Source organism: Hoplias malabaricus, chromosome 5 (assembly GCF_029633855.1).
Source record: "Hoplias malabaricus isolate fHopMal1 chromosome 5, fHopMal1.hap1, whole genome shotgun sequence".
In the NCBI taxonomy this organism is placed as follows: Eukaryota; Metazoa; Chordata; class Actinopteri; order Characiformes; family Erythrinidae; genus Hoplias; species Hoplias malabaricus.
Window position 1 is genome coordinate 31613720 of NC_089804.1, and position 21479 is coordinate 31635198.

Sequence of the window (21479 nt, forward strand, 5' to 3'; positions counted from 1 at the left end):
GTGGGGCACCCTCCAAAAAACCTCAAATATCTCCAAAACTTTTCCAGGTCCAAAAATGAACGAAGCATACCGTAGCGACAAGGAGAGTCTGGTGCTCGAGATGGTGTAAAAATTTTTGCACTTTGAGTGAGATTTGATGGTGTAATTACGAGTTAAAAACAGGCAAAGTTTTGAAAATCTGCGTGCCGAGCCGCTTTTAAAATACATTGAGCTCTATGGGAGGAAAACCCTCCCAAGTGTCAAACAAAAATTCATAACTCAAGAACGGTATTATCAAACGGTCTGAAACTTACAAGTTTGAGAAAGGGGACATTTCTCTACCATTTAAAATTTAAATGAAGTCTGTAGGTGAAAGTATAAGGAAGTTATGGTGAAATGTTCGGCAGAAAATTGAAAAAGAAAAAAAATAATTTCAATGGGTTCCTATGGGAGCGTACCCACCCTCCGAACAAATGCTTATAGCTCGGAAAGTTTTCCCCACATCACTTAACCGTATATACCGTTGCGACAAGGAGAGTCTGGGGATCGATATGGTATAAAAAATTTGCAGATTAAGTGAGAATTGAGCATGTTATGACGAGTTAAAAACAGGAGAAAATTTTAGAAACCGCACTCTGAGCTGCTCCAAAAATACATTGAACCCTATGGGAGCCGAAACCGTCCCTAGTGCCGAACAAAAATTCATAACTCAAAAACCGTATTTTCAATAATGTTCAAATTTAGAGGTCTTAGAAAGGACAAGTTTCTCTACCATTTAAAATTTAAATGAAATTCCTAGGTGAAACTATAAGGAAGTTATGGCGATTTGTTCGGCTGAAAAGTGAAAAAACGGCTTTTTGCCACTGAAACTACAGTGGATGACATCACCCCCACTCTAAGAGCCTCCCATTGAAATGAATGGAGGGATTTTGAAGGAGGAAAAGAAAGGGAAGGATGAGTGCAAAAATTCCGAAAACGGAAGTGATGGGAGCCGGTACGCCCGGGTCCGACCGTCTGAAATCCCGTGTCCGTAGCTTGAAAAATGACCGAGTTAGAGCACTTTGAAAATTAATTCCATAGAAATGACTGGGGAAAAACGGAGCGAAAAACGAGTGTAGCGGACGAACGAGTGCGGGTATCGGAAAGCTGTATATAAGCCCACATCGTCGCTATAGGATGCACGATTTCCAGGTGGAACGGAGTCGATAGCTCGAAAGCTGCGGGACTAGTTAGGCGGACAAGGAAATCCGGAATAATAAGAATAATAAAAAAAAAATAATAATATGACTTTCGGATAACAATATATTGCGCGCTGCTGCTTAAAGCAGCAGGCGCAACATAATAATAATAATATGACTTAAGAAGAACAGTATATTGCGCGCTGCTGAAGCAGCTTGCGCAACATAACTAGAGGTCTGCATTTCCAGGAGGAAACGCGAGATGTTGCGCCGCCGAAACCCCCGTCCCCCGATCCGCGTCTTTCCCGCTTAAAGCGAGGTCCTCGATACGGTAAACCCGCGTGGGTCACTAGGCGACGCTTATGGTGAAGGAGTTTACTGCTAAGCTGTTGGTAGTGGGATGTTAAGAGAGCACTCTCCCACAGCAGTTTACATTGGACTCTATGGAGCTGTGTAGGCCGTGAATGGAAAACGGGGTCAAAGGTCATGAAGCGTGTGGGCTATCGGCCCATAGTTTCACGTGCTGGGACCGTGGACCCTCGGGTCTGCCCGTTTGAGTTCTGGTGTCTCTAGCTCGAAAACTGAGCGTTTGACAGCAGTTTGAATGTTTGACAAAAGTTTATGGACATTTCTCCATTCATTCCTATGGGAGAAAACACGAAACTTCAAATGCTTACTGTGCGAAAACTATGTAACTTTTCCAAAAGCTGTATACAAGCCCGCATCCCACAGGGAAGCTCTACGAAACAAACTTTGAACGGAGTCGATATCTCGAAAACTGTGGGCGGAGTTAACCGGACAAGAATGAACGATCCTCAGAATGAAGGGCAGCAAACGTAACACTAGAGGTCTGCATTTCCAGGAGGAAACGCGAGATGTTGCGCCGCCTAAACCCCCGCCCCCCGATCCGCGTCTTTCCCGCTTAAAGCGAGGTCCTCGATACGGTAAACCCGCGTGGGTCACTAGGCGACGCTTATGGTGAAGGAGTTTACTGCTAAGCTGTCGGTAGTGGGATGTTAAGAGAGCACTCTCCCACAGCAGTTTACATTGGACTCTATGGAGCTCTGTAGGCCGTGAATGGAAAACGGGGTCAAAGGTCATGAAGCGGGTGGGCTATCGGCCCATAAATTCACGTGGTGGGACCGTGGACTCTCGGGTCTGCCCGTTTGAATTCTGGTGTCTCTAGCTCGAAAACTGACCGTGTGACAGCAGTTTGAAAGTTTGACAAAAGTTTATGGACATTTTTCCATTCATTCCTATGGGAGTAAAGATGAAACTTCAAATGCTTCCTGTGCGAAAACTATGCAACTTTTCCAAAAGCTGTATACAAGCCCGCATCCCACAGGGCAGCTCTACGAAACAAACTTTGAACGGAGTCGATATCTCGAAAACTGTGGGCGGAGTTAACCGGACAAGAACGAACGATCCTCAGAATGAAGGGCAGCAAACGTAACACTAGAGGTCTGCATTTCCAGGAGGAAACGCGAGATGTTGCGCCGCCTAAACCCCCGTCCCCCGATCCGCGTCTTTCCCGCTTAAAGCGAGGTCCTCGATACGGTAAACCCGCGTGGGTCACTAGGCGACGCTTATGGTGAAGGAGTTTACTGCTAAGCTGTCGGTAGTGGGATGTTAAGAGAGCACTCTCCCACAGCAGTTTACATTGGACTCTATGGAGCTCTGTAGGCCGTGAAAGGAAAACGGGGTCAAAGGTCATGAAGCGGGTGGGCTATCGGCCCATAAATTCACGTGGTGGGACCGTGGACTCTCGGGTGGGCCCATTTGAATTCTGGTGTCTGTAGCTCGAAAACTGACCGTGTGACAGCAGTTTTAATATTTGACAAAAGTTTATGGACATTTTTCCATTCATTCCTATGGGAGTAAAGATGAAAGTTAAAATGCTTACTGTGCGAAAACTATGTAACTTTTCCAAAAGCTGTATACAAGCCCGCATCCCACAGGGCAGCTCTACGAAACAAACTTTGAACGGAGTCGATATCTCGAAAACTGTGGGCGGAGTTAACCGGACAAGAACAAACAATCCTCAGAATGAAGGGCAGCAAACGTAACACTAGAGGTCTGCATTTCCAGGAGGAAACGCGAGATGTTGCGCCGCCTAAACCCCTGCCCCCCGATCCGCGTCTTTCCCGCTTAAAGCGAGGTCCTCGGTACGGTAAACCCGCGTGGGTCACTAGGCGACGCTTATGGTGAAGGAGTTTACTGCTAAGCTGTCGGTAGTGGGATGTTAAGAGAGCAGTCTCCCACAGCAGTTTACATTGGACTCTATGGAGCTCTGTAGGCCGTGAATGGAAAACGGGGTCAAAGGTCATGAAGCGGGTGGGCTATCGGCCCATAGTTTCAGGTGCTGGGACCGTGGACCCTCGGGTCTGCCCGTTTCAGTTCTGGTGTCTCTAGCTCGAAAACTGACCGTGTGACAGCAGTTTGAAAGTTTGACAAAAGTTTATGGACATTTTTCCATTCATTCCTATGGGACAAAAGGTGAAACTTCAAACGCTTACTGTGCGAAAACTATGTAACTTTTCCAAAAGCTGTATACAAGCCCGCATCCCACAGGGAAGCTCTACGAAACAAACTTTGAACGGAGTCGATATCTCGAAAACTGTGGGCGGAGTTAACCGGACAAGAATGAACGATCCTCAGAATAAAGGGCAGCAAACGTAACACTAGAGGTCTGCATTTCCAGGAGGAAATGCGAGATGTTGCGCCGCCTAAATCCCTGCCCCCCGATCCGCGTCTTTCCCGCTTAAAGCAAGGTCCTCGATACGTTAAACCCGCGTGGGTCACTAGGCGACGCTTATGGTGAAGGAGTTTACTGCTAAGCTGTTGGTAGTGGGATGTTAAGAGAGCACTCTCCCACAGCAGTTTACATTGTACTCTATGGAGCTGTGTAGGCCGTGAATGGAAAACGGGGTCAAAGGTCATGAAGCGGGTGGGCTATCGGCCTATAGTTTCACGTGGTGGGACCGTGGAGTCTCGGGTCTGCCCGTTTGAGTTCTGGTGTCTGTAGCTCGAAAACTGACCGTGTGACAGCAGTTTGAAAGTTTGACAAAAGTTTATGGACATTTTTCCATTCATTCCTATGGGAGAAAAGTTGAAATTTCAAATGCTTACTGTGGTAAAACTATGTAACTTTTCCAAAAGCTGTATACAAGCCCGCATCCCACAGGGAAGCTGTACGAAACAAATTTTGAACGGAGTCGATATCTCGAAAACTGTGGGCGGAGTTAACCGGACAAGAATGAACGATCCTCAGAATGAAGGGCAGCAAACGTAACACTAGAGGTCTGCATTTCCAGGAGGAAACGCGAGATGTTGCGCCGCCTAAACCCCCGTCCCCCGATCCGCGTCTTTCCCGCTTAAAGCGAGGTCCTCGATACGGTAAACCCGCGTGGGTCACTAGGCGACGCTTATGGTGAAGGAGATTACTGCTAAGCTGTCGGTAGTGGGATGTTAAGAGAGCACTCTCCCACAGCAGTTTACATTGGACTCTATGGAGCTCTGTAGGCCGTGAATGGAAAACGGGGTCAAAGGTCATGAAGCGGGTGGGCTATCGGCCTATAGTTTCACGTGGTGGGACCGTGGACCCTCGGGTCTGCCCGTTTGAGTTCTGGTGTCTCTAGCTCGAAAACTGACCGTGTGACAGCAGTTTGAAAGTTTGACAAAAGTTTATGGACATTTTTCCATTCATTCCTATGGGAGTAAAGATGAAAGTTCAAATGCTTACTGTGCGAAAACTATGTAACTTTTCCAAAAGCTGTGTACAAGCCCGCATCCCACAGGGAAGCCCTACGAATGAAACTTTGAACGGAGTCGATATCTCGAAAACTGTGGGCGGAGTTAACCGGACAAGAACGAACGATCCTCAGAATGAAGGGCAGCAAACGTAACACTAGAGGTCTGCATTTCCAGGAGGAAACGCGAGATGTTGCGCCGCCTAAACCCCCGTCCCCCGATCCGCGTCTTAAAATGTTGAAAAGACAGCCAGTATATTGTGAATGAGGTCTTTTTTAAAAATTCCACCTTAAGAAACCCTGGGTAATTAAGACGTCCCCCTTAAAAATGACCTTTAAAGTGTTACAGACTGCCTGTGTATTTCTGTGGCCCTCACAGCTCTCCCCGTCAGTCTCTGACTCTGCCCCTCCCCCTCCCCCCTCTGTCTCTCTCACACGCACGCTCACAGAATACAACTGACAGACTCATGATTCAATGAATTTCGACCGGGGAGCACCCTCCAAAAAATCACCCGTAGCTCGAAAACTTTTCCCTACCAAAATTGAACGAAGCATACCGTAGCGACAAGGAGAGTCTTGTGCTCGAGATGGTGTAAAAATTTTTGCACTTTGAGCGAGATTTGATGGTGTAATTACGAGTTAAAAACAGGCAAAGTTTTGAAAATCTGCGTGCCGACCCGCTCTTAAAATACATTGAGCTCTATGGGAGGAAAACCCTCCCAAGTGTGGAACAAAAATTCATAACTCAAGAACGGTATTATCAAACGGTCTGAAACTTACAAGTTTGAGAAAGGGGACATTTCTCTACCATTTAAAATTTAAATGAAGTCTGTAGGTGAAAGTATAAGGAAGTTATGGTGAAATGTTCGGCAGAAAATTGAAAAAGAAAAAAAATAATTTCAATGGGTTCCTATGGGAGCGTACCCACCCTCCGAACAAATGCTTATAGCTCGGAAAGTTTTCCTCACATCACTTAACCGTATATACCGTTGCGACAAGGAGAGTCTGGGGATCGATATGGTATAAAAAATTTGCAGATTAAGTGAGAATTGAGCATGTTATGACGAGTTAAAAACAGGAGAAAATTTTAGAAACCGCACTCTGAGCTGCTCCAAAAATACATTGAACCCTATGGGAGCCGAAACCGTCCCTAGTGCCGAACAAAAATTCATAACTCAAAAACCGTATTTTCAATAATGTTCAAATTTAGAGGTCTTAGAAAGGACAAGTTTGTCTACCATTTAAAATTTAAATGAAGTTTCTAGTTGAAACTATAAGGAAGTTATGGCGATTTGTTCGGCTGAAAAGTGAAAAAACGGCTTTTTGCCACTGAAACTACAGTGGATGACATCACCCCCACTCTAAGAGCCTCCCATTGAAATGAATGGAGGGATTTTGAAGGAGGAAAAGAAAGGGAAGGATGAGTGCAAAAATTCCGAAAACGGAAGTGATGGGAGCCGGTACGCCCGGGTCCGACCGTCTGAAATCCCGTGTCCGTAGCTTGAAAAATGACCGAGTTAGAGCACTTTGAAAATTAATTCCATAGAAATGACTGGGGAAAAACGGAGCGAAAAACGAGTGTAGCGGACGAACGAGTGCGGGTATCGGAAAGCTGTATACAAGCCCACATCGTCGCTATAGGATGCACGATTTCCAGGTGGAACGGAGTCGATAGCTCGAAAGCTGCGGGACTAGTTAGGCGGACAAGGAAATCCGGAATAATAAGAATAATAAAAAAAATAATAATAATATGACTTTCGGATAACAATATATTGCGCGCTGCTGCTTAAAGCAGCAGGCGCAACATAACTAGAGGTCTGCATTTCCAGGAGGAAACGCGAGATGTTGCGCCGCCGAAACCCCCGTCCCCCGATCCGCATCTTAAAATGTTGAAAAGACAGCCAGTATATTGTGAATGAGGTATTATTTAAAAATTCCACCTTAAGAAACCCTGGATAATTAAGACGTCCCCCTTAAAAATGACCTTTAAAGTGTTACAGGCTGCCTGTGTATTTCTGTGGCCCTCACAGCTCTTCCCCTCAGTCTCTGCCTCTGCCCCTCCCCCCTCTCTCTCTCTCACACCCACGCTCACAGAATACAACTGACAGACTCATGATTCAATGAATTTCGACCGGTGGGGCACCCTCCAAAAAACCTCAAATATCTCCAAAACTTTTCCAGGTCCAAAAATGAACGAAGCATACCGTAGCGACAAGGAGAGTCTGGTGCTCGAGATGGTGTAAAAATTTTTGCACTTTGAGTGAGATTTGATGGTGTAATTACGAGTTAAAAACAGGCAAAGTTTTGAAAATCTGCGTGCCGAGCCGCTTTTAAAATACATTGAGCTCTATGGGAGGAAAACCCTCCCAAGTGTCAAACAAAAATTCATAACTCAAGAACGGTATTATCAAACGGTCTGAAACTTACAAGTTTGAGAAAGGGGACATTTCTCTACCATTTAAAATTTAAATGAAGTCTGTAGGTGAAAGTATAAGGAAGTTATGGTGAAATGTTCGGCAGAAAATTGAAAAAGAAAAAAAATAATTTCAATGGGTTCCTATGGGAGCGTACCCACCCTCCGAACAAATGCTTATAGCTCGGAAAGTTTTCCTCACATCACTTAACCGTATATACCGTTGCGACAAGGAGAGTCTGGGGATCGATATGGTATAAAAAATTTGCAGATTAAGTGAGAATTGAGCATGTTATGACGAGTTAAAAACAGGAGAAAATTTTAGAAACCGCACTCTGAGCTGCTCCAAAAATACATTGAACCCTATGGGAGCCGAAACCGTCCCTAGTGCCGAACAAAAATTCATAACTCAAAAACCGTATTTTCAATAATGTTCAAATTTAGAGGTCTTAGAAAGGACAAGTTTGTCTACCATTTAAAATTTAAATGAAGTTTCTAGTTGAAACTATAAGGAAGTTATGGCGATTTGTTCGGCTGAAAAGTGAAAAAACGGCTTTTTGCCACTGAAACTACAGTGGATGACATCACCCCCACTCTAAGAGCCTCCCATTGAAATGAATGGAGGGATTTTGAAGGAGGAAAAGAAAGGGAAGGATGAGTGCAAAAATTCCGAAATGGAAGTGATGGGAGCCGGTACGCCCGGGTCCGACCGTCTGAAATCCCGTGTCCGTAGCTTGAAAAATGACCGAGTTAGAGCACTTTGAAAATTAATTCCATAGAAATGACTGGGGAAAAACGGAGCGAAAAACGAGTGTAGCGGACGAACGAGTGCGGGTATCGGAAAGCTGTATACAAGCCCACATCGTCGCTATAGGATGCACGATTTCCAGGTGGAACGGAGTCGATAGCTCGAAAGCTGCGGGACTAGTTAGGCGGACAAGGAAATCCGGAATAATAAGAATAATAAAAAAAAAAATAATAATATGACTTTCGGATAACAATATATTGCGCGCTGCTGCTTAAAGCAGCAGGCGCAACATAACTAGAGGTCTGCATTTCCAGGAGGAAACGCGAGATGTTGCGCCGCCGAAACCCCCGTCCCCCGATCCGCATCTTAAAATGTTGAAAAGACAGCCAGTATATTGTGAATGAGGTATTATTTAAAAATTCCACCTTAAGAAACCCTGGATAATTAAGACGTCCCCCTTAAAAATGACCTTTAAAGTGTTACAGGCTGCCTGTGTATTTCTGTGGCCCTCACAGCTCTCCCCGTCAGTGTCTGCCTCTGCCCCTCCCCCCTCTCTCTCTCTCACACGCACGCTCACAGAATACAACTGACAGACTCATGATTCAATGAATTTCGACCGGTGGGGCACCCTCCAAAAAACCTCAAATATCTCCAAAACTTTTCCAGGTCCAAAAATGAACGAAGCATACCGTAGCGACAAGGAGAGTCTGGTGCTCGAGATGGTGTAAAAATTTTTGCACTTTGAGTGAGATTTGATGGTGTAATTACGAGTTAAAAACAGGCAAAGTTTTGAAAATCTGCGTGCCGAGCCGCTTTTAAAATACATTGAGCTCTATGGGAGGAAAACCCTCCCAAGTGTCAAACAAAAATTCATAACTCAAGAACGGTATTATCAAACGGTCTGAAACTTACAAGTTTGAGAAAGGGGACATTTCTCTACCATTTAAAATTTAAATGAAGTCTGTAGGTGAAAGTATAAGGAAGTTATGGTGAAATGTTCGGCAGAAAATTGAAAAAGAAAAAAAATAATTTCAATGGGTTCCTATGGGAGCGTACCCACCCTCCGAACAAATGCTTATAGCTCGGAAAGTTTTCCCCACATCACTTAACCGTATATACCGTTGCGACAAGGAGAGTCTGGGGATCGATATGGTATAAAAAATTTGCAGATTAAGTGAGAATTGAGCATGTTATGACGAGTTAAAAACAGGAGAAAATTTTAGAAACCGCACTCTGAGCTGCTCCAAAAATACATTGAACCCTATGGGAGCCGAAACCGTCCCTAGTGCCGAACAAAAATTCATAACTCAAAAACCGTATTTTCAATAATGTTCAAATTTAGAGGTCTTAGAAAGGACAAGTTTCTCTACCATTTAAAATTTAAATGAAATTCCTAGGTGAAACTATAAGGAAGTTATGGCGATTTGTTCGGCTGAAAAGTGAAAAAACGGCTTTTTGCCACTGAAACTACAGTGGATGACATCACCCCCACTCTAAGAGCCTCCCATTGAAATGAATGGAGGGATTTTGAAGGAGGAAAAGAAAGGGAAGGATGAGTGCAAAAATTCCGAAAACGGAAGTGATGGGAGCCGGTACGCCCGGGTCCGACCGTCTGAAATCCCGTGTCCGTAGCTTGAAAAATGACCGAGTTAGAGCACTTTGAAAATTAATTCCATAGAAATGACTGGGGAAAAACGGAGCGAAAAACGAGTGTAGCGGACGAACGAGTGCGGGTATCGGAAAGCTGTATATAAGCCCACATCGTCGCTATAGGATGCACGATTTCCAGGTGGAACGGAGTCGATAGCTCGAAAGCTGCGGGACTAGTTAGGCGGACAAGGAAATCCGGAATAATAAGAATAATAAAAAAAAAATAATAATATGACTTTCGGATAACAATATATTGCGCGCTGCTGCTTAAAGCAGCAGGCGCAACATAATAATAATAATATGACTTAAGAAGAACAGTATATTGCGCGCTGCTGAAGCAGCTTGCGCAACATAACTAGAGGTCTGCATTTCCAGGAGGAAACGCGAGATGTTGCGCCGCCGAAACCCCCGTCCCCCGATCCGCGTCTTTCCCGCTTAAAGCGAGGTCCTCGATACGGTAAACCCGCGTGGGTCACTAGGCGACGCTTATGGTGAAGGAGTTTACTGCTAAGCTGTTGGTAGTGGGATGTTAAGAGAGCACTCTCCCACAGCAGTTTACATTGGACTCTATGGAGCTGTGTAGGCCGTGAATGGAAAACGGGGTCAAAGGTCATGAAGCGTGTGGGCTATCGGCCCATAGTTTCACGTGCTGGGACCGTGGACCCTCGGGTCTGCCCGTTTGAGTTCTGGTGTCTCTAGCTCGAAAACTGAGCGTTTGACAGCAGTTTGAATGTTTGACAAAAGTTTATGGACATTTCTCCATTCATTCCTATGGGAGAAAACACGAAACTTCAAATGCTTACTGTGCGAAAACTATGTAACTTTTCCAAAAGCTGTATACAAGCCCGCATCCCACAGGGAAGCTCTACGAAACAAACTTTGAACGGAGTCGATATCTCGAAAACTGTGGGCGGAGTTAACCGGACAAGAATGAACGATCCTCAGAATGAAGGGCAGCAAACGTAACACTAGAGGTCTGCATTTCCAGGAGGAAACGCGAGATGTTGCGCCGCCTAAACCCCCGCCCCCCGATCCGCGTCTTTCCCGCTTAAAGCGAGGTCCTCGATACGGTAAACCCGCGTGGGTCACTAGGCGACGCTTATGGTGAAGGAGTTTACTGCTAAGCTGTCGGTAGTGGGATGTTAAGAGAGCAGTCTCCCACAGCAGTTTACATTGGACTCTATGGAGCTCTGTAGGCCGTGAATGGAAAACGGGGTCAAAGGTCATGAAGCGGGTGGGCTATCGGCCCATAAATTCACGTGGTGGGACCGTGGACTCTCGGGTCTGCCCGTTTGAATTCTGGTGTCTCTAGCTCGAAAACTGACCGTGTGACAGCAGTTTGAAAGTTTGACAAAAGTTTATGGACATTTTTCCATTCATTCCTATGGGAGTAAAGATGAAACTTCAAATGCTTCCTGTGCGAAAACTATGCAACTTTTCCAAAAGCTGTATACAAGCCCGCATCCCACAGGGCAGCTCTACGAAACAAACTTTGAACGGAGTCGATATCTCGAAAACTGTGGGCGGAGTTAACCGGACAAGAACGAACGATCCTCAGAATGAAGGGCAGCAAACGTAACACTAGAGGTCTGCATTTCCAGGAGGAAACGCGAGATGTTGCGCCGCCTAAACCCCCGTCCCCCGATCCGCGTCTTTCCCGCTTAAAGCGAGGTCCTCGATACGGTAAACCCGCGTGGGTCACTAGGCGACGCTTATGGTGAAGGAGTTTACTGCTAAGCTGTCGGTAGTGGGATGTTAAGAGAGCACTCTCCCACAGCAGTTTACATTGGACTCTATGGAGCTCTGTAGGCCGTGAAAGGAAAACGGGGTCAAAGGTCATGAAGCGGGTGGGCTATCGGCCCATAAATTCACGTGGTGGGACCGTGGACTCTCGGGTGGGCCCATTTGAATTCTGGTGTCTGTAGCTCGAAAACTGACCGTGTGACAGCAGTTTTAATATTTGACAAAAGTTTATGGACATTTTTCCATTCATTCCTATGGGAGTAAAGATGAAAGTTAAAATGCTTACTGTGCGAAAACTATGTAACTTTTCCAAAAGCTGTATACAAGCCCGCATCCCACAGGGCAGCTCTACGAAACAAACTTTGAACGGAGTCGATATCTCGAAAACTGTGGGCGGAGTTAACCGGACAAGAACAAACAATCCTCAGAATGAAGGGCAGCAAACGTAACACTAGAGGTCTGCATTTCCAGGAGGAAACGCGAGATGTTGCGCCGCCTAAACCCCTGCCCCCCGATCCGCGTCTTTCCCGCTTAAAGCGAGGTCCTCGGTACGGTAAACCCGCGTGGGTCACTAGGCGACGCTTATGGTGAAGGAGTTTACTGCTAAGCTGTCGGTAGTGGGATGTTAAGAGAGCAGTCTCCCACAGCAGTTTACATTGGACTCTATGGAGCTCTGTAGGCCGTGAATGGAAAACGGGGTCAAAGGTCATGAAGCGGGTGGGCTATCGGCCCATAGTTTCAGGTGCTGGGACCGTGGACCCTCGGGTCTGCCCGTTTCAGTTCTGGTGTCTCTAGCTCGAAAACTGACCGTGTGACAGCAGTTTGAAAGTTTGACAAAAGTTTATGGACATTTTTCCATTCATTCCTATGGGACAAAAGGTGAAACTTCAAACGCTTACTGTGCGAAAACTATGTAACTTTTCCAAAAGCTGTATACAAGCCCGCATCCCACAGGGAAGCTCTACGAAACAAACTTTGAACGGAGTCGATATCTCGAAAACTGTGGGCGGAGTTAACCGGACAAGAATGAACGATCCTCAGAATAAAGGGCAGCAAACGTAACACTAGAGGTCTGCATTTCCAGGAGGAAATGCGAGATGTTGCGCCGCCTAAATCCCTGCCCCCCGATCCGCGTCTTTCCCGCTTAAAGCAAGGTCCTCGATACGTTAAACCCGCGTGGGTCACTAGGCGACGCTTATGGTGAAGGAGTTTACTGCTAAGCTGTTGGTAGTGGGATGTTAAGAGAGCACTCTCCCACAGCAGTTTACATTGTACTCTATGGAGCTGTGTAGGCCGTGAATGGAAAACGGGGTCAAAGGTCATGAAGCGGGTGGGCTATCGGCCTATAGTTTCACGTGGTGGGACCGTGGAGTCTCGGGTCTGCCCGTTTGAGTTCTGGTGTCTGTAGCTCGAAAACTGACCGTGTGACAGCAGTTTGAAAGTTTGACAAAAGTTTATGGACATTTTTCCATTCATTCCTATGGGAGAAAAGTTGAAATTTCAAATGCTTACTGTGGTAAAACTATGTAACTTTTCCAAAAGCTGTATACAAGCCCGCATCCCACAGGGAAGCTGTACGAAACAAATTTTGAACGGAGTCGATATCTCGAAAACTGTGGGCGGAGTTAACCGGACAAGAATGAACGATCCTCAGAATGAAGGGCAGCAAACGTAACACTAGAGGTCTGCATTTCCAGGAGGAAACGCGAGATGTTGCGCCGCCTAAACCCCTGCCCCCCGATCCGCGTCTTTCCCGCTTAAAGTGAGGTCCTCGACACGGTAAACCCGCGTGGGTCACTAGGCGACGCTTATGGTGAAGGAGTTTACTGCTAAGCTGTCGGTAGTGGGATGTTAAGAGAGCACTCTCCCACAGCAGTTTACATTGGACTCTATGGAGCTGTGTAGGCCGTGAATGGAAAACGGGGTCAAAGGTCATGAAGCGGGTGGGCTATCGGCCTATAATTTCACGTGGTGGGACCTTGGACCCTCGGGTCTACCCGTTTGAATTCTGGTGTCTGTAGCTCGAAAACTGACCGTGTGACAGCACTTTGAAAGTTTGACAAAAGTTTATGGACATTTTTCCATTCATTCCTATGGGAGTAAAGATGAAACTTCAAATGCTTACTGTGCGAAAACTATGCAACTTTTCCAAAAGCTGTATACAAGCCCGCATCCCACAGGGCAGCTCTACGAAACAAACTTTGAACGGAGTCAATATCTCGAAAACTGTGGGCGGAGTTAACCGGACAAGAACGAACGATCCTCAGAATGAAGGGCAGCAAACGTAACACCAGGAGGAAACGCGAGATGTTGCGCCGCCTAAACCCCCGTCCCCCGATCCGCGTCTTTCCCGCTTAAAGCGAGGTCCTCGATACGGAAACCCGTGTGGGTCACTAGGCGACGCTTATGGTGAAGGAGTTTACTGCTAAGCTGTTGGTAGTGGGATGTTAAGAGAGCAGTCTCCCACAGCAGTTTACATTGGACTCTATGGAGCTCTGTAGGCCGTGAAAGGAAAACGGGGTCAAAGGTCATGAAGCGGGCGGGCTATCGGCCCATACTTTTACGTGGTGGGACCGTGGACCCTCGGGTCTGCCCGTTTGAATTCTGGTGTCTCTAGTTCGAAAAATGAGCGTGTGACAGCAGTTTGAAAGTTTGACAAAAGTTTATGGACATTTTTCCATTCATTCCTATGGGAGTAAAGATGGAACTTCAAATGCTTACTGTGCGAAAACTATGTAACTTTTCCAAAAGCTGTATACAAGCCCGCATCCCACAGGGCAGCTCTACGAATGAAACTTTGAACGGAGTCGATATCTCGAAAACTGTGGGCGGAGTTAACCGGACAAGAATGAACGATCCTCAGAATGAAGGGCAGCAAACGTAACACTAGAGGTCTGCATTTCCAGGAGGAAACGCGAGATGTTGCGCCGCCTAAACCCCTGCCCCCCGATCCGCGTCTTTCCCGCTTAAAGCGAGGCCCTCGATACGGTAAACCCGCGTGGGTCACTAGGCGACGCTTATGGTGAAGGAGTTTACTGCTAAGCTGTCGGTAGTGGGATGTTAAGAGAGCACTCTCCCACAGCAGTTTACATTGGACTCTATGGAGCTGTGTAGGCCGTGAATGGAAAACGGGGTCAAAGGTCATGAAGCGGGTGGGCTATCGGCCTATAATTTCACGTGGTGGGACCTTGGACTCTCGGGTCTGCCCGTTTGAATTCTGGTGTCTCTAGCTCGAAAACTGAGCGTGTGACAGCAGTTTGAAAGTTTGACAAAAGTTTATGGACATTTTTCCATTCATTCCTATGGGAGAAAAGATGAAACTTCAAATGCTTACTGTGCGAAAACTATGCAACTTTTCCAAAAGCTGTATACAAGCCCGCATCCCACAGGGAAGCTCTACGAATGAAACTTTGAACGGAGTCGATATCTCGAAAACTGTGGGCGGAGTTAACCGGACAAGAATGAACGATCCTCAGAATGAAGGGCAGCAAACGTAACACTAGAGGTCTGCATTTCCAGGAGGAAACGCGAGATGTTGCGCCGCCTAAACCCCCGTCCTCCGATCCGCGTCTTTCCCGCTTAAAGCGAGGTCCTCGGTACGGTAAACCCACGTGGGTCACTAGGCGACGCTTATGGTGAAGGAGTTTACTGCTAAGCTGTCGGTAGTGGGATGTTAAGAGAGCTCTCTCCCACAGCAGTTTACATTGGACTCTATGGAGCTCTGTAGGCCGTGAATGGAAAACGGGGTCAAAGGTCATGAAGCGGGTGGGCTATCGGCCCATAATTTCACGTGGCGGGACCGTGGACTCTCGGGTCTGCCCGTTTGAATTCTGGTGTCTCTAGCTCGAAAACTGAGCGTGTGATAGCAGTTTGAAAGTTTGACAAAAGTTTATGGACATTTTTCCATTCATTCCTATGGGAGAAAAGATGAAACTTCAAATGCTTACTGTGCAAAAACTATGCAACTTTTCCAAAAGCTGTATACAAGCCCGCATCCCACAGGGAAGCTCTACGAAACAAACTTTGAACGGAGTCGATATCTCGAAAACTGTGGGCGGAGTTAACCGGACAAGGAATGAAGATCCTCAGAATGAAGGGCAGCAAACGTAACACTAGAGGTCTGCATTTCCAGGAGGAAACGCGAGATGTTGCGCCGCCTAAACCCCCGCCCCCCGATCCGCATCTTTTCCGCTTAAAGCGAGGTCCTCGATACGGTAAACCCGCGTGGGTCACTAGGCGACGCTTATGGTGAAGGAGTTTACTGCTAAGCTGTCGGTAGTGGGATGTTAAGAGAGCACTCTCCCACAGCAGTTTACATTGGACTCTATGGAGCTGTGTAGGCCGTGAAAGGAAAACGGGGTCAAAGGTCATGAAGCGGGTGGGCTATCGGCCCATAGTTTCACGTGCTGGGACCGTGGACCCTCGGGTCTGCCCGTTTGAGTTCTGGTGTCTCTAGCTCGAAAACTGACCGTGTGACAGCAGTTTTAAAGTTTGACAAAAGTTTATGGACATTTTTCCATTCATTCCTATGGGAGTAAAGATGAAACTTCAAATGCTTCCTGTGCGAAAACTATGTAACTTTTCCAAAAGCTGTATACAAGCCCGCATCCCACAGGGAAGCTCTACGAAACAAACTTTGAACGGAGTCGATATCTCGAAAACTGTGGGCGGAGTTAACCGGACAAGAATGAACGATCCTCAGAATGAAGGGCAGCAAACGTAACACTAGAGGTCTGCATTTCCAGGAGGAAACGCGAGATGTTGCGCCGCCGAAACCCCCGTCCCCCGATCCGCGTCTTTCCCGCTTAAAGCGAGGTCCTCGATACGGTAAACCCGCGTGGGTCACTAGGCGACGCTTATGGTGAAAGAGTTTACTGCTAAGCTGTCGGTAGTGGGATGTTAATAGAGCACTGTCCCACAGCAGTTTACATTGGACTCTATGGAGCTGTGTAGGCCGTGAATGGAAAACGGGGTCAAAGGTCATGAAGCGGGTGGCCTATCGGCCCATAATTTTACGTGGTGGGACCGTGGACTCTCGGGTCTGACCGTTTGAGTTCTGGTGTCTCTAGCTCGAAAACTGACCGTGTGACAGCAGTTTGAAAGTTTGACAAAAGTTTATGGACATTTTTCCATTCATTCTTATGGGAGTTAAGATGAAACTTCAAATGCTTACTGTGCGAAAACTATGTAACTTTTCCAAAAGCTGTATACAAGCCCGCATCACACAGGGCAGCTCTACGAAACAAACTTTGAACGGAGTCGATATCTCGAAAACTGTGGGCGGAGTTAACCGGACAAGAATGAACAATCCTCAGAATGAAGGGCAGCAAACGTAACACTAGAGGTCTGCATTTCCAGGAGGAAACGCGAGATGTTGCGCCGCCTAAACCCCCTTCCCCCGATCCGCGTCTTTCCCGCTTAAAGCGAGGTCCTCGATACGGTAAACCCGCGTGGGTCACTAGGCGACGCTTATGGTGAAGGAGTTTACTGCTAAGCTGTCGGTAGTGGGATGTTAAGAGAGCACTCTCCCACAGCAGTTTACATTGGACTCTATGGAGCTCTGTAGGCCGTGAAAGGAAAACGGGGTCAAAGGTCATGAAGCGGGTGGGTTATCGGCCCATAATTTTACGTGGTGGGACCGTGGACCCTCGGGTCTGCCCGTTTGAGTTCTGGTGTCTCTAGCTCGAAAACTGACCGTGTGACAGCAGTTTGAATGTTTGACAAATGTTTATGGACATTTTTCCATTCATTCCTATGTGAGAAAAGATGAAACTTCAAATGCTTCCTGTGCGAAATCTATGTAACTTTTCTAAAAGCTGTATACAAGCCCGCATCCCACAGGGAAGCTCTACGAAACAAACTTTGAACGGAGTCGATATCTCGAAAACTGTGGGCGGAGTTAACCGGACAAGAATGAACGATCCTCAGAATGAAGGGCAGCAAACGTAACACTAGAGGTCTGCATTTCCAGGAGGAAACGCGAGATGTTGCGCCGCCGAAACCCCTGCCCCCCGATCCGCGTCTTTCCCGCTTAAAGCGAGGTCCTCGATACGGTAAACCCGCGTGGGTCACTAGGCGACGCTTATGGTGAAGGAGTTTACTGCTAAGCCGTCGGTAGTGGGATGTTAAGAGAGCACTCTCCCACAGCAGTTTACATTGGACTCTGTGGAGCTCTGTAGGCCGTGAATGGAAATTGGGGTCAAAGGTCATGAAGCGGTTGGGCTATCGGCTCTTAATTTTACGTGGTGGGACCGTGGACCCTCGGGTCTGCCCGTTTGAATTCTGGTGTCTCTAGCTCGAAAACTGACCGTGTGACAGCAGTTTGAAAGTTTGACAAAAGTTTATGGACATTTTTCCATTCATTCCTATGGGAGTAAAGATGAAACTTCAAATGGTTACTGTGCGAAAACTATGCAACTTTTCCAAAAGCTGTATACAAGCCCGCATCCCACAGGGCAGCTCTACGAAACAAACTTTGAACGGAGTCGATATCTCGAAAACTGTGGGCGGAGTTAACCGGACAAGAATGAACGATCCTCAGAATGAAGGGCAGCAAACGTAACACTAGAGGTCTGCATTTCCAGGAGGAAACGCGAGATGTTGCGCCGCCTAAACCCCCGTCCCCCGATCCGCGTCTTTCCCGCTTAAAGCGAGGTCCTCGATACGGTAAACCCGCGTGGGTCACTAGGCGACGCTTATGGTGAAGAAGTTTACTGCTAAGCTGTCGGTAGTGGGATGTTAAGAGAGCTCTCTCCCACAGCAGTTTACATTGGACTCTATGGAGCTCAGTAGGCCGTGAAAGGAAAACGGGGTCAAAGGTCATGAAGCGGGTGGGCTATCGGCCTATAGTTTCACGTGCTGGGACCGTGGACCCTCGGGTCTGCCCGTTTGAATTCTGGTGTCTCTAGCTCGAAAACTGACCGTGTGACAGCAGTTTGAAAGTTTGACAAAAGTTTATGGACATTTTCCCATTCATTCCTATGGGAGTAAAGATGAAACTTCAAATGCTTACTGTGCGAAAACTATGTAACTTTTCAAAAAGCTGTATACAAGCCCGCATCCCACAGGGAAGCTCTACGAAACAAACTTTGAACGGAGTCCATATCTCGAAAACTGTGGGCGGAGTTAACCGGACAAGAGTGAACGATCCTCAGAATGAAGGGCAGCAAACGTAACACTAGAGGTCTGCATTTCCAGGAGGAAACGCAAGATGTTGCGCCGCCTAAATCCCTGCCCCCCGATCCGCGTCTTTCCCGCTTAAAGCGAGGTCCTCGATACGGTAAACCCGCGTGGGTCACTAGGCGACGCTTATGGTGAAGGAGTTTACTGCTAAGCTGTCGGTAGTGGGATGTTAAGAGAGCACTCTCCCACAGCAGTTTACATTGGACTCTATGGAGCTCTGTAGGCCGTGAAAGGAAAACGGGGTCAAAGGTCATGAAGCGGGTGGGCTATCGGCCCATAGTTTCACGTGCTGGGACCGTGGACCCTCGGGTCTGCCCGTTTGAGTTCTGGTGTCTCTAGCTCGAAAACTGACCGTGTGACAGCAGTTTTAAAGTTTGACAAAAGTTTATGGACATTTTTCCATTCATTCCTATGGGAGTAAAGATGAAGCTTCAAATGCTTCCTGTGCGAAAACTATGTAACTTTTCCAAAAGCTGTATACAAGCCCGCATCCCACAGGGAAGCTCTACGAAACAAACTTTGAACGGAGTCGATATCTCGAAAACTGTGGGCGGAGTTAACCGGACAAGAATGAACGATCCTCAGAATGAAGGGCAGCAAACGTAACACTAGAGGTCTGCATTTCCAGGAGGAAACGCGAGATGTTGCGCCGCCTAAACCCCCGCCCCCCGATCCGCGTCTTTCTCGCTTAAAGCGAGGTCCTCGATACGGTAAACCCGCGTGGGTCACTAGGCGACGCCTATGGTGAAGGAGTTTACTGCTAAGCTGTCGGTAGTGGGATGTTAAGAGAGCACTCTCCCACAGCAGTTTACATTGGACTCTATGGCGCTCTGTAGGCCGTGAATGGAAAACGGGGTCAAAGGTCATGAAGCGGGTGGGCTATCGGCCCATAATTTCACGTGGCGGGACCGTGGACTCTCGGGTCTGCCCGTTTGAATTCTGGTGTCTCTAGCTCGAAAACTGAGCGTGTGAAAGCAGTTTGAAAGTTTGACAAAAGTTTATGGACATTTTTCCATTCATTCCTATGGGAGAAAACACGAAACTTCAAATGCTTACTGTGCTAAAACTATGTAACTTTTCCAAAAGCTGTATACAAGCCCGCATCCCACAGGGAAGCTCTACGAATGAAACTTTGAACGGAGTCGATATCTCGAAAACTGTGGGCGGAGTTAACCGGACAAGAACGAACGATCCTCAGAATGAAGGGCAGCAAACGTAACACTAGAGGTCTGCATTTCCAGGAGGAAACGCGAGATGTTGCGCCGCCGAAAACCCCGTCCCCCGATCCGCGTCTTAAAATGTTGAAAAGACAGGCAGTATATTGTGAATGAGGTCTTTTTTAAAAATTCCACCTTAAGAAACCCTGGATAATTAAGACGTCCCCCTTAAAAATGACCTTTAAAGTGTTACAGGCTGCCTGTGAATTTCTGTGGCCCTCACAGCTCTCCCCGTCAGTCTCTGCCTCTGCCCCTCCCCCTCCCCCCTCTCTCTCTCTCACACGCACGCTCACAGAATAAAACTGACAGACTCATGATTCAATGAATTTCGACCGGTGGGGCACCCTCCAAAAAACCTCAAATATCTCCAAAACTTTTCCAGGTCCAAAAATGAACGAAGCATACCATAGCGACAAGGAGAGTCTGGTGCTCGAGATGGTGTAAAAATTTTTGCACTTTGAGCGAGATTTGATGGTGTAATTACGAGTTAAAAACAGGCAAAGTTTTGAAAATCTGCGTGCCGAGCCGCTCTTAAAATACATTGAGCTCTATGGGAGGAAAACCCTCCCAAGTGTCAAACAAAAATTCATAACTCAAGAACGGTATTCTCAAACGGTCTGAAACTTACAAGTTTGAGAAAGGGGAAATTTCTCTACCATTTAAAATTTAAATGAAGTCTGTAGGTGAAAGTATAAGGAAGTTATGGTGAAATGTTCGGCAGAAAATTGAAAAAGAAAAAAAATAATTTCAATGGGTTCCTATGGGAGCGTACCCACCCTCCGAACAAATGCTTATAGCTCGGAAAGTTTTCCTCACATCACTTAACCGTATATACCGTTGCGACAAGGAGAGTCTGGGGATCGATATGGTATAAAAAATTTGCAGATTAAGTGAGAATTGAGCATGTTATGACGAGTTAAAAACAGGAGAAAATTTTAGAAACCGCACTCTGAGCTGCTCCAAAAATACATTGAACCCTATGGGAGCCGAAACCGTCCCTAGTGCCGAACAAAAATTCATAACTCAAAAACCGTATTTTCAATAATGTTCAAATTTAGAGGTCTTAGAAAGGACAAGTTTCTCTACCATTTAAAATTTAAATGAAGTTTCTAGGTGAAACTATGAGGAAGTTATGGCGATTTGTTCGGCTGAAAAGTGAAAAAACGGCTTTTTGCCACTGAAACTACAGTGGATGACATCACCCCCACTCTAAGAGCCTCCCATTGAAATGAATGGAGGGATTTTGAAGGAGGAAAAGAAAGGGAAGGATGAGTGCAAAAATTCCGAAAACGGAAGTGATGGGAGCCGGTACGCCCGGGTCCGACCGTCTGAAATCCCGTGTCCGTAGCTTGAAAAATGACCGAGTTAGAGCACTTTGAAAATTAATTCCATAGAAATGACTGGGGAAAAACAGAGCGAAAAACGAGTGTAGCGGACGAACGAGTGCGGGTATCGGAAAGCTGTATACAAGCCCACATCGTCGCTATAGGACGCACGATTTCCAGGTGGAACGGAGTCGATAGCTCAAAAGCTGCGGGACTAGTTAAGCGGACAAGGAAACGCGGAATAATAAAAATAATAATAAAAATAATAATAATATGACTTACGGATAACAATATA